Source organism: Lontra canadensis, unplaced genomic scaffold (genome assembly GCF_010015895.1).
Source record: "Lontra canadensis isolate GAN:19392208 unplaced genomic scaffold, GSC_riverotter_1.0 scaffold98, whole genome shotgun sequence".
Lineage (NCBI taxonomy): Eukaryota > Metazoa > Chordata > Mammalia > Carnivora > Mustelidae > Lontra > Lontra canadensis.
In genome coordinates this window covers 3,110,994-3,121,614 of record NW_022631092.1, presented here as the reverse complement: position 1 = coordinate 3,121,614, position 10,621 = coordinate 3,110,994, and positions in this window count along the sequence as shown.

The following is a 10,621-nucleotide window of genomic DNA, read 5'->3' as shown; positions in this document are numbered from 1 at the left end:
GCTCCTGCCAGTGTGCAGTCTGCTTCAGATTCTCTCTTCCGCTCCCTCTGCCTCTCCCACCTGCTTGCATGTGCTCTCTAAATAAATAAATACAATATATTTTTTTTAAAAAGGAAGAGAGGGGCACCTGGGTGGCTCAGTGGGTTAAAGCCTCTGCCTTCGGCTCAGGCCATGATTCCAGGGTCTTGGGATTGAGCCCCGCATTGGGCTCTCTGCTCAGCAGGGAGCCTGCTTCCCCCTCTCTCTCTGCCTGCCTCTCTGCATACTTGTGATCTCTGTCTGTCAAATAAATAAAATCTTAAAAAAAAAAAAAAAGGAAGAGAAAACTGAGACACACAAGGGAACAGGCCACATGACGACAGAGGCAGAGATTGGAGTCGTACGTCGATACGCTCAGGAACAGCAAGGAGCTGGAACACCTTGCTAACACCAGAAACTGGAAGAGAGGCGTGACGCAGATGCTTCCCTGGAGACTTCCGGGAGGGCACGGACCTGGGGACACCTTGATCTTGCCCTTGAGCCTCCAGAATTGTGAGAGAACGCATCTCTGTCGTTTTCAGCCACCAGTGCGTGGCACTTTGTTGCATCGGCTCTGGAAACTAACACAGAGTGCAGACCCTCAAATATAAAGAGGAGGTATGGGAGCCCCCTCTCCTGCTTTACCCATGCATGTTTCGGTCATATTCTGAAACCATCGTTCAAGGGGAGGGTCCTTGGATGTTTCCTCCGTAGAGGCGGTTTGTATGGGAACATAGGGAAGCACAGCAGGGAACCCATCCCCTGGGCCCCCGGAGCTCCCTCAGGAGGAATTTGGTATTTTGCATCTTTGCCTTCTCTTGGATAGCATTTGATTCAAAAATAACTTTGCCTGGGTAGGGCTACTCAAGGCCCTTGGTTGGAAAACAGACGCGTCTTGAAGAAGTCTGCATGTGAGAGTAAAAGGACTGTGTGGGGACAGAAATGTCCAGGGCAGGAGTTTATGTCTGAGCAAGAGCCAGCTGATTCTGAGACCCGCGAATCACACCCACATGTCCTTCTATCAAAGAATAGTGTGCTCTACTAGATTCTCTCAAAGCCATTTTGGAACAATGTAGGGAATATAAGTATATTTCTTATGTGTCCTCTCAAAACTGGAAATTCAACAAGGCAAGAACATGAGGGAAGGGGAGGGGCCCCTTTAGCTAAAAGACTCCAGAGACACTAAGGGCCGTGTGTGGTCCTTGTTCAGATCTGATTCCCATAGATCAACTGTGAGGAGATTTTTTTTAAAAACATTTTATTTATTTATGTACTTGAGAGAGAATGGGGGGAGGAGTGTGGGTGGGGGAAGGGAGCATCCCAGGCAGACTCTGTGCTAAGCGTGGGGCCCAACACAGGCTTGATCTCACAGCCCTAGATCATGAGCTGAAACCAGAGTTGGATGTTTAACCGACTGAGCCACCCAGGCGCCCCTGTAAGAGATTTTTTTTTTAAAGATTTTATTTATTTATTTGAGAGAGAGACAGTGAGAGAGAGCATGAGTGAGGAGAAGGTCAGAGAGAGAAGCAGACTCCCCATGGAGCTGGGAGCCCGATGCGGGACTCGATCCCAGGACTCCGGGATCATGACCCGAGCCAAAGGCAGTCATCCAACCAACTGAGCCACCCAGGCGTCCCTGTGAGAGATATTTTTGAGATAATCAGGGAAATTTGAAAATGAACTGGATATTAGAGGATCGACTCATTGACAATTTTATCAGATGTGATATTGGCATTATAAGAAAATAGCTGTTTTAGAGGCGCCTGGGTGGCTCAGTCGGTTAAGCGGCTGCCTTTGGCTCAGATCATGACCCCAGGGTCTTGGGATTGAACCCCTGCCTCAGGCTCCCTGCTCGGTAGAGAGCCTGCTTCTCCCTCTCCCTCTGCCTGCTGCTTCCCTACTTGTGCTCTCTTTCTATCTCTCTGTCAAACAAATAAGTAAAATCTTTAAAAAAACACAGCTGTTTTATTTATTTTTAAATTTTCTAAAAGATTTTATTTATTCACTTGAGAGAGAGAACACAGAGAGAAAGGGAGAAGCAGACTCCCTGCTGAGCCAGGAGCCCGATCCCAGGACCCTAGGATCATGACCTGAGCCGAAAGCAGATGCTTAACCTACTGAGCTACCCAGGCACCCCAGAAAAATAGCTCTTTTAAAAGAGATACGAAGTGGGGTGCCTGGGTGGCTCAGTTGGTTAAGCAACTACCTATGGCTCAGGTCATGATCCCAGGGTCCTGGGATAGAGTCCTGCATTGGGCCCCCTGCTCATCAGGGAGTCTGCTTCTCCCTCTAACCTCTCCCCATCCCACCCCCCTCAAATAAATAAATAAATAAAATCTTTAAAAAAAGAAAAAGAGGTACAAAGTATGTAAAGACAAAAATGCACGCATGATAAAGGTTGACTCAAATTTTGACCATCGAATTTAGCTAAGAGGTATGATTCCTAGCGTTCCGTCATCTTGCCCTTAGTGTGAGTCTATGTTGAAAACAAGCCAATAAATATTGTAACAAATGGAAGAAGTAATAAAGCTATCTGTAAAAATATTTAAAACCAGTGGAGAGACATTTGGCTAAACATTGTGTATTAAGCACACATATTTATATCTATTTCCACTTGAAACCCATCCAAAATGACAGTCAAGGACTAAAACAAGGAGGGGGGGGGGTGCATCCCCCGCCGAGAAGTGTGCTGCAGTACCCCCTGGGGCAGAGGAGCAAAGGATCGCAGACTGGGTGCTTATGAACAGCGGACCTTTATTTCTCCCGGGCAGAGGCTGGAAGGCAAAGGTCAGAGTTCTAGCATGGCTGGGCCAGGGCTTTCTTCTGCATCGCCGTGTCCTCGTGGGAGGAAGGGGCGAGGGAGCTCTCCAGGGCCTCTCCTACAAGGGCACTCATCCCATCCGTGAGGCGCCATCCTCATGACCTCAATCACCGCCCCAAAGTCCCAGCTCCTAACACTGTCACCTTTGGGGCTCAGGATGTCAGCATTCAGACCACCGCAAGACGTCAACACATTTTTGGACCATGGACAAGTTCAGGCGGATCTCGCTTTATTGTGCTTATGCTTCATTGTACTTGGCAGACCCGCCTTTTTTTTTTTTTTTTTTTTTTATAAATTGAAGGTTTATGGCAACCCAGTGTCAAACATCTATGAGCGCCGTTTTTCCAACAACATTGGCTCACTCTAGGTCTCTGTTGCATTTTGGTAATTCTCGCAGGATTTCAAACTTTTTCATTATTATTGGTTTTTTTGTTTTGTTTGGTTTTGGTTTTGGGGTTTTTTTTTTTGGCAATTGTGATCAGTGATTATGCCTTGCTGAAAACTCAGATGGTGGTTAGCATTTTTTTAGCAATGGAGTCTTTTTAAAGTCTGAATTTTTTTTAGACCTCGTGCTACGGCATACTTCATAGACTTCCGTATCGTGTAAACGTAACTTACATGCACTGGGAAACCAAACATTTCACTTGGCTCGCTTTATTGGGGGGCTCGATTTATGGCAATGGCCTAGAACCAAACGTACAGTGTCTGACTCGGCCTGAGGACATGGGGGAGCAGAGGAGGCTACATTGCTGCAGAGGGGCCAACTGAAAGCAAATCTTCACCCTGCATGGACCTTCCAAAAGGTATGAAAGGCAGTAGGGACAGAAGCACGCAAGGTCTGGACGGAGGACTGGCAACAGAGGGCATACCAGTGGAATGATGGCCCCCAGAGGTGTTATCCCTGCACCTGTGAATGTTCCCCGGGAAAGGACCTTTGCAGATGTGAGAAAGCCAAGGATCTTGTGGCAGGGAGACTATCCCGGCTTATGCAGGTGGGCCCCACATGTGGTGACAGGTGTCCTTATAAAAGGAAAGGGAGGGGGTTGGACACAGACATGGAGGAGAAGGCCACGTGAAGAGAGGGCCAGAGAGAGATTTGACGATGGTGGCCTTAAAGATTGGACCGATGTGACCACAACCCAAGACGCAAGCCAAGGAGCCAAATAGTGGATTTTTCCCAAGAGCCTGTCGACGCTTTGATTTGGGACCCGTGTCCCCAGGTTTGCAGGAGAATACATTTCTGTTGTCTTAAGTCCCCAGGTTTGTGGTAATTCGCTATCGGGGCACAGGAAGCTACTCAGAGTTTGCCTGATATAAGGAATAAGTCAGATGGAAGGAGCTAGAAGACACCTGGGGCCCCCATTCTACCCTCTGCTGCTCACCTGGGCAGGAGATGGGGTGTTATTTTGTGGACGGGTTTAATTTGAGCCACAGATGCTCCTGACTCACCAGACACATTGTGGAGTTGACTGAAAACCAGGAGAGTGATGAGGGTCTGCATTCCAAACAGGGAGGCCCCAGGGCTCTGTTTTCCATGTGGCTCCTGGAAAGTAAGTAGATAAAGGATTGTTCCCTGGAAGAACGGAACAGCCTGGGAGAGGAGACCTCCAGCTCCTGACATTTGAGGGTCCCCCAACCAGAAAGCTGGCTGCCATCCTATCGCCAGCCCCAGCCACGAACACAGAACTTAGTCAGCTGTTTCATGCCCCACTCTAAGATGAGAATTGACATCACACGCTTGAGAAACCCCCACGCCATTTGAAAAAAAACCCGTCAACATGAAAGAGGGAAGAAAATAGAAAAAGGAAATTTGGGCACAGGGCTACCCATGGATGGGACATAAAGGTCATGAGACGCAGCCCCCCTATGGGTTGCCATTCAGTGGGGGCTCGGAACGGCTGGTCCACTTGCCTCCCCCAAGGGATGGATCTATTTGGAGGAAACGGTAACTTGGTAAGGAAGAAAACTAAAAAACAAAGTAAAAATCGAACAACAGCAACAACAAAACTGGAATACATATCCCAAGAGCTGTAATAAATCCCATCTCATGCTCGCCTCGTGCAAATGGGACTTGCTGGTTCATTTGGGTCTTGGCCATCGATCTGTCAGCTCCCTAAACAAGGGCAGAGCCTGGGGGAGAGAATCCACAAGAAGAATCCACAAGAATCTTCTTCCGGCCAGTGCCAGAAGAAGACAGACTGCCCCTGGAGAAAGGAGCAAGTGTCTAATTCAGACGTTCTGAGGAATGTGCACATTTCTTGAAACTGTTTGTTTTAAATGTATTTTAAGTGTTCTCTCTGCCCGACATGGGGCTTGAACTCACAACTCCAAAATCAAGAGTCAGTTGCTCTTCCAACTGAGCCAGCCCAGCACCCCGGACATGCATGTTTCTTTACTTGTGCTGGTCTCAGTTAGACTCAAACGGCGATCAGTCACTTCGAGATGGAACTCATCTTCTGAGTGTCCCAAGCTAGGGCCTCCTCCTGGAGTAAGTGGAGTCCCCTCCAGCTGGATAGGAGTGGCCTGTCTGTTCCCTGCGGAGAAGCTGCCTCACCCCTGCTTTGCCTAATGCATTATAAATTACTAACTGAAAAAAATAAGTGAGTAGTGTTTGCCTCTTGGAATTTATCTCTTACTATTTTTTTAAGACTCTGTAAACATTGCACCAATAGAAAGTATTCACTGGAGAAAAGCAGGAACTTTCTTTCTTTTTTTTTTTTTTTAAAGGATAAAATTGCCCATAATTCTGCCACCCAAAGATAACTCTATTTTGTATTTGTATACCAGAAAACATCCTTCCATTAGGCGGAACCATAGGAAATTACTAAAATTCAACCAGTTTTGACCTACAAAAACAACTATTGCGTGGGGTTCCGTCCAACACGATTTTGTTTTAACTGCTACAGAGTAGGAGACCCTTGGGCATGGTGTCATCTCCTCAACCTGCCGCGTGCTACTGGGCCCTGATGTAGTTTCTCCTTTTTCACAATGATAAAAAGGATTACAACAGAAAACTTAGCCCATTCCTTGTGGACATCTCTTCTTAGTTTCTTAGGAGACCTTTCTAGAAGTGGGATACATTAGATAAAAGGAATGCACATGTTAAAAGCTTTTGTAGCATCTTGAAGGCGCAGTGTCTGAAAAGCCAGAAGCTGGTCGGTATAAGGGAAATCTCCCCACTCCCGAGGGGATGGGAGTGTCAGGGACTCTGGGGGTTACTGCTTCTGCTAAAAGACCACTCAAAAGGAGGGAGGCAAGATCAGAAGGGAATTGGAAACTGAAAAGCAGCTGGGCATTTACTGCTTGGAGCAGAGAGAGTTTGCGGAAGCAATTAGGGCTGTACTCCAAAAAGGCCGAACATATGCTGGTTATAAAACCCGAGAGGGCCTGTGGCAGCCTGTAGAATGGACAGAGAAGAATCCCGTGTTTATTACTCTGATACGTGACTCAATTAAGTTAGGGACAAGGAGTGTAATGGAGGATTTTTTTTTTTTCTTTTAGCCTGGATCTCATAGAAGAATTTTACTATTTAAAGGTAACATATAAAGTAGAAATAACAAAAGTATTGGGCGTTTGGGGTAGCTCCATTGGTTAAGTGTCTGCCTTTGGCTCAGGTTATGATCTCAGGGTCCTGGGATCGAGTCCTGCATTGGGCTCCTTGCTCGGCAGGGAGCCTGCTTCTCCCTCTGCCTGCCGCTCCCGTGGCTTGTGCTCTCTCTCTTTGACAAATAAATAAATAAGATCTTTATAGATATAAAAGATAAAAATAAAAAAATCTTTTTAAAAAAAGTATAAACTTGTTTTCTGTGTCTGTAAAGGAAGGTGACAATGGCTGCTGCAGGCACCTACTAGAATTCACAGCCTCGTGTCACCTCCTGCCCTGGAGTGCAGGCTGGGACTGGGAGCTTGTTTCTAATGACTAGAATACTACGGAAGGATGGGGCACCCCTTTTGAGACAAGGTTATGAAAAGACTGTGGCTTCTATCTCGGGGTCTTCTCTCACTCCCTTCTGGATGGCTTGCTTCCTGTAGAAATCAGCCGCTGTGTCATGAGCTGGCCCCGTGGAGAGCTCCCCATCCCGGGGGGGCTGAGCTTGGAAGGTCTCCCAGGAGACGGCCACAGTCCCGGCCAACACTTCTGCTGCAGTGGGTGACGGGGCCAGCACCTCCTGGACTCCTGATCCACAGAAACTCGGAGACAACTGGGCTTAGGGCGTAACTTCTGTGCATATAGCTGCTTATGGAGCAGGCAGGTTGCTGGCACTTTGCACGAATCATTCATTTGGTCTTCACCATGACCCTGTGAGGCAGTGCCATTCTTACTCTCATCTTCATCTGAAGAAACCAAAGCCCCCCCGTCCCCCACCACCAAGGGTTAAAATCCACAGAGTTAGGAAATGGCAAAGCGGGCATGTGAATGGAGAGGCTCTGGCATTGGAGCCTTGCTCACGTGAATAAGGATTTAGGAAGAGCTGCTTGTATTTCACAGGATAGAATTGCATCTTTTGTCCCTGCCTGAAACGAGTAGTTTGGCAAAGTCGACCAAAGCATCTTAAACAAATCAAAACTTACCGTCCCACCTTCCTGCAGGGGCTATGGAACAGCTGGGTTTCCCCCGAAATTCCCGGTTCTGTAGAGCGGGTGAGAAATCTGGCTTTAGATACAAAGGAGGAAGGGGACTAAGGAGCCGAATCGTGGCTCCCAGTGCGGTCTCCTCCGCGGCTTTCGCTGGGTTGTATCATCCTTATTCTTAATTCTCTTTGGAGGCAAGCGGCAGGCAGGGTGGGATTCAGGCTCCACAGTCAGAAACTGGCTCACCAATCCTTATATTGATGTTCCACACCTGAGATGGTGCCAGCTTGGTTCAGAGCCAAGATGCTCGTGGATGCGGTCTGGCCGAGTGGTTAGGGTATTGGCTCTGGAACCAGACAGATCTGGGCAGCTTTTAGCTGTGTGATTCTGGACAAACCTCCTTACCTAGCCAAAGGTCTGTGTCCTCATTTGAAATTAGGGCTAGTAAAATACCCATGAAGATTGTGGTCAGAATTCAATGAGGTAACATAGGGGAAGCATTTAGCTCCATGCCCGGCACATAGGAAGAGTGTAACAAATGATAGCTTTCATTATGATTATGATTATTTTTGATTATATTATGATTATGATTATTTTGATTATATTTGATTATTTTTGAGAGAGAGGGTGTGTGTAGGGAGGGGCAGAGAGAGAAGGAGAGAGAGAATCTTAAGCAGGCTCACATCCAGCACGGAGCTGGACACACTTGATCCCACAACCATGAGATCATGACCTGAGCCAAAACCAAGAGTCGAATGCTTAACTGACTGGCCACCCAGGCACCCCAGCCATGATTATTATTACATATAAGGCACATCAGAAGGGCTCCTGGGTGGCTCACTCAGTTAAGTGTCTGCCTTCAGCTCAGGTCATGATCTTGGGTCCTGTGATCGAGTTGGGCTCCCTGCTCAGTAGGGAGCCTGCTTGTCCCTCTTTCTCTGCCTCTCCTCCCCCAACTCATGCTCTCTCATTCTATCTCAAATAAATAAAATCTTTAATAAAAAATAAGGCATATCAGAGCATTACTAATTAGTTACAAAATATTACACATAGAATCTAGTTGGGGAGCTAAAAAGCACACTCATCAAAAGATATTCTGATAATATTTGGGAACACAGGTTAAGTGACATATATTAAGGCATGTTAAGAATTTAAGTCAGTTTTTGGGGCGCCTGGGTGGCTCAGTGGGTTAAGCCTCTGCCTTCGGCTCGGGTCATGGTCCCGGGGTCCTGGGATCGAGCCCCACATCGGGCTCTCTGCTCAGCGGGGAGCCTGCTTCCCCCTCTCTCTCTGCCTGTTGCTCTGCCTACTTGTGATCTCTGTCTGTCAAATAAATAAATAAAATCTTAAAAAAAAAAGAATTTAAGTCAGTTTTTAAATTAAGGATATTCAAACACAGATAACTAGAAGACCTTTCGAGTCACAGTTTTAGAGCTAAAGAGGACCATAGATTTTGTAGGTAAGTAAACTGAAATCCAAGAGGAATATAATGCCTTTACTTGCAAATCATAGCGAAGCCAGAAGCAACCTCAGGTTTGGATTCAAGTTAGCTCTGTGTGTGTGTGTGTTTATTTTAAATGCATTTATTTATTTATTTGTGGGGGGTGGAGAACATAAGTGGGGAGAGAGGTAGAGTGAGAGGGAGAGAGAGAGAAGTAGACTTCCTGGACATGGAAATGAATCCCAGGACCCTGAGATCATGACCTGAGCCAAAGTTAACCCACTGAGCCACCCAGCTTCCCCTAGCTGTGTGGTCTTGAGCAAGTCACTCATTTCTGAGCCTTGCCTGCCTCATCTGCCTTATTCTACCATTTCAGACCCCAGCTTTCTGACTCCTAACCCATCTCTCAGGATGATGACTGAGAACCTTACAGCCCTACTCTACACTGAATTATTTGCACTGAATCCAGCTTATACCTAAGAAAATTAACATCTCTAAGAGCAGAGTTAGGCTTGCTCATAGCAGAGGCAGGAGAGTGTAAGGAAACCCTCTGAAGCTAGAGTACTTTCGACCCACATGTCATTCTGCCTAAAAAAAAAACGCTTTCAGAAGTTGAATTCTAAAGTCATCTGGTTTCCAATTTTATGAAATGTTCTGGCGGAAGTGAAATGGAATCGTTAAGGATGTTTTTGGTTACATAGACACATCGGTCCGTTTGCCTAGGCCAGACCTCTCAGGCTAATTAGAAGATTCTAGAAATGTCATGGACTAGAGAGGAAGTCACTTCCCGGATTGGGTACTTAAATATTTTTCCACATAAACGCTTGAGAAATTCTCCAGTCTTTGAGGGGGGCACGTGTGACCACTTATGTAAGAAATAATCCCTTTCTGTTCGGGCCTGTCTGCCGATAGTCTGAGTGCTTACTGCCACCTGGTGGCACTTAGATGAAGAAACATTTTTAGGAACCGTGAGCCTTCCAGTTAGTTATTCACTCCCTAATGACTTCTTTCACTGGATGGCATGACAGGTCATTTGTTATTTGCTTGTGCATGTATATATGTAAGCATCTGTGTAGGTATTTCAATTAACATTTTATTATTAATTATTTTATTTATTTACTTACTTACTTATTTTTAAGTTTATTTAAGTAATCTCTACACCCAACACGGGGCTCGAACTCACAAGCTAGAGAGTCACAGTCTTCCAACTGAGCCAGCCAGGTGCCCCTCGATGAACACTTTATCTTAGAATAGTATAGACTTGCCGTAAAGTTAGAAGGATAGTACAGAGTTCCCACTCTAGTAGTCACCTAGTTTCCCCTTATCATTAACATCTTAACGTTACCATGGTACATTTGTTACCTTCAAGGAACCAACATTGCTATATTACTATTAACTAAAACTCCAGACTATTTTCGGATTTTACTTTTCCACTAAAGTCCATTATCTATTCCAGAAGCCCTCCCCCACTACCACCTTCCATTTAGCTACCAGGATTCCTTAGTCTCCTCTGGTCTGCTATAGTTTCTCGGTGTTTCCTTATTTTTCATGATCATGACAGCTTTGAGGGGTGTTGGTCAGCTATTTTGTAGAATGTCTTTCAATTTGCATTTATATGGTGTGTGTGTGTGTGTGTGTGTGTGTGTTTTTAAGATTATTTATTTGACAGAGTGAGAGCACAAGCAGGGAGAGCAGAAGAGGGAGAGGGAGAGGGAGAGGCAGGCTTCTCGCTGAGTAGGGAACCTGACACAGGGCTCCATCGCAGAATC